Source organism: Mytilus californianus, unplaced genomic scaffold (genome assembly GCF_021869535.1).
Source record: "Mytilus californianus isolate M0D057914Y unplaced genomic scaffold, xbMytCali1.0.p SCAF_2, whole genome shotgun sequence".
NCBI lineage: Eukaryota > Metazoa > Mollusca > Bivalvia > Mytilida > Mytilidae > Mytilus > Mytilus californianus.
In genome coordinates, this window is record NW_026262668.1 from 122,698,352 (window position 1) to 122,701,538 (window position 3,187).

The window sequence follows — 3,187 nt, forward strand, 5'->3', positions numbered from 1 at the left end:
GGTTTGGAAGGCAAACGATGATGAATTATCTACTTTGGGGAACAGATATGGAATCGCACGGCCTCATGCAGAAACCACAGTTGAGTTTAGTTTTGCTTTGGATTGTTTTTTATAGTGCCTTCTTGTTGTCAAAAGGAGGGGACCACATGAGGTACGAACCCGGATAGTTTACGTAATACTATCTCTGCTTGATCTACTCCTGCTGCTCTTAACAGTGCGTTTGCATTAGTCTCGCACGAGTGTGAGTTCGTGTTTGAATCCATACACAATCTTATCATAATCCCCTGCGAAACCAAAGATGTGTTTTATAGGGATGGCGAATGAAAACATTTCTTTGGTTATAGGTTTTGCGATGATGTAACCACGTCTAGCTGCAAAACCAGTGTTATCAGTTTCGGCGTCAGTCGTAGTATCTTTATACCACAATTGGTTGAGACCTCGCGATTTACTAAAGTCGTCGGGATACGTCAACAACCCCAAGATAGTAGTCGCTATACCTGGATCATTGAGGTATTCAATCTGATGACCGGATAGTTTATAGACGATGCTTTTGAAGAGATACATAATACCATTGTTGACAAAGGAGACCAGATCTGCATCAGCATACGCTGTGTCGTCGTTTTTCAGAAGTCGTCCTTCCACCAAAAGATAACTTTCAGCTGGATGAACAAACAAATCTTGAGTTTCAATGTTGACTCTTATTTCAGAACATGAAGTGTTTAAGGATGCTCCAGTTTGAGGTTAGTATTCATGGACTTGATATTCCTGAATACTTTCATCAAAAGACAAACTTTCTGTGATACTAAGTATATCATTCATTTATTCATAATGTTTGACGAAGTCGTGAATGGTTGCAATACCACTACCTGAAATGATGTTGTGTAAACGGGCTTGAGGAGTTTTTTTTGCTTTTAGAGGATGAGATGATGTTATTCAAACGATGATTATGAGTCTTTGTTTTTGGTTTCCTACAAACCACATGATGCAGAGCTTTGGTAGCTCCTTTTTCCACACCTTTTAATGCTGCATTGGTGGCAGCAGCCATGGCTTTAGTTTCTAGAGTCTTTCCGTTCGAAGAGGTAAACACGCGTCCAGCTTAATTAGCGTTCGTGTCAAACAGACCCTACCACCCACCACATATTTACGTTTGTATCCTTTCTTAATGATTAACATTTATTTATAAAAGGTTACGATGAGCTTGCTTGTAATATTTGCTGTTAATAAAACCACTTTTTCTCATGGTGTCAAGAAGGGCTATGATCTCATTGCGTACACCACTGTTCCAAGCATGATTAGAAGTAATACATAACTCTAATCGATCGAGGAGTTGGTTAAAATCTAAAGGTAGAAATATGGGTTGTTGCAGTCCATAACCATACTTATCTTCGTTGTAGATGGGTTTGACGATATTGTTCCATTTATAACTCTTACTCGCTTTAGGAGTTATGGAGAGAACTGAGTTGCCATGGTACAAGTTTGCGGTGTTTTTCAAGATCTCACTATAGTGCTCCAAATCACCAGGTTCATAATCCGTGGGTTGCTTCATCACCATGAGTTCCCATAAACCAGGGGTTCCTTTATACCTTACTCCATCTACAAAGAGATCATCTCCATCGATCATGACCTCTGAATTCCCGATGAAGAATTGTTTGTGTTCCTAACGCAAACCAAAGGTTTTGTCAGCGTTATGAGTAGTCATAAGGTGTAAATAATGTTCGGCTAGAGGACCAACATTAATGGTGTTTGTAGGTAGTTCGATAGGTAATGGCAAACTCGAGTGGTGGAGGAGGCAATACAGGTTGTGGTAGGATCGCTGGGAGATCTTTAATCGTCTTTGTGATCTCAGAAGCCGTGTTCTCTTGTGCTTCTACGACGGGTTTAAAAAACTTGTTAAGATCACGACTCAACCCTTGTTTGTCCAGTCGTTGTTGTAAGTTGTTAGCTTAAATGCTGCGCTTGATATCGTGTAACTCCTTAGCAAGAGCTTCACGTTGTTTAGGATCGTTAATGCTAATAAACGTAATTTATTTAGAGCGTTGAACGTTGAGCGTTAAATGTTGAACATTGTTTAGAGTTGAGCGTTAAATGTTGAACGTTGTTGGAGCGTTGAGTTGATGGAAATAACAAGTAGTCATTTACCAGATCCAATTTATAGGTTTAGGATCCATGTGATTAAAGCAAACGACTTAGTTAGGATAACATTCATTTACACACTGCTTAACACTGCATTTGGGTTGCTGAGGTTTTGTGGACACGTCCTTAAGTTTCATATGTCTGAGGCATAGGTCTTGGTTCTGTTGACACGGATGAGTTCATTGATGTCCTCTGTTTGTCACTGAAGAGCATTGTGGTTGTTGTGGTTTTGACTTGTGAAAGGTTTTACCTAAATTTCAACACTCAAAGTCATCACCATTACTAAATCGATTGTAGATGTGTTCAACATCACAGGTTAAACAATCTTTTACCCTGTCGTTAACCAGTACAAAGTTATGGTCACTGTTACTACTACAACTACTACTACTACTACTTCTACTAAACAGTTCAAAGTAAGGTTCAAAATCCATAATGGAGTCCATTTTATATAACGATATAGAAGTCTTTAAATTTGAATCTGTATTTACCATTTTCCTTGGGGATAGTTAGGTCGAGGGTCACAAATCCTCTTTCCAACACTGATTGCATAATGTTTTAAATTCTTGAAATGTGAGGTCTAAGCAATAATCACGATGAATGTGTTGAAGATTTTTAGCGTCTTGTGGAAATAAGCAAATGAAGTTACTATTTTCACGAATCGTTTGACGTGGAAGTTTAAAGTAATTTTGACATAGGTAGAAACAATCCACGTTGTTATGTCAACCTCGAACGTAATTATCTTCACATTTATTCTGTTTACTTAACATCAAATCATCAAACAACATTAAGTTTTTACGATGGGAATCCAGTTGTCGAGGGTCTGGTACATCGTCTCCTTGTTCTTAAAAGAAGGCCTTGATACCACTAGGATGTTGAGGTGGGGATAAGTCTTTAAGGTTGAGGGCATTTTCCTTTCACGGATAACAAAGATCGTATGTCTTTTTTGGTGTATCCCTTTTCCAATGCGTGTTGCAAGATGGGTTGATGAAGTGATTTTCCAAACACGTGCAATCAATCGTAATCTAACCAGTCCTCTTTAAGAAGAAGTTGTTGA